The sequence below is a fragment of the Echinops telfairi genome, unplaced genomic scaffold (genome assembly GCF_000313985.2).
Source record: "Echinops telfairi isolate 266 unplaced genomic scaffold, ASM31398v2 ScPeMD7_7427;HRSCAF=8465, whole genome shotgun sequence".
NCBI lineage: Eukaryota > Metazoa > Chordata > Mammalia > Afrosoricida > Tenrecidae > Echinops > Echinops telfairi.
The window spans coordinates 8,915,345-8,915,586 of record NW_022111327.1 but is presented as its reverse complement, the minus strand read 5'-3'; positions in this window follow the sequence as shown (position 1 = coordinate 8,915,586).

The following is a 242-nucleotide window of genomic DNA, read 5'->3' as shown; positions in this document are numbered from 1 at the left end:
ATTGTTTTTTTCTTGTTGTAGGCTTGTAAAATTCTGTAGATCTTAGTAATTTGTTTTTTTGTCTGTTATGTCATTATTAAATAACTTTTCCCAATCTATGGACTCTCTTTTTACTCTTTTAATGAAGTCTTTAGTGCAGCGGTTCTCAACCTGTGGGTCATGACCCCTGTGGGGGTCAAATGACCCTTTCACAGGGTTGCCAGATTCATAACAGTAGCAAAATGACAGTTATGAAGTAGCAA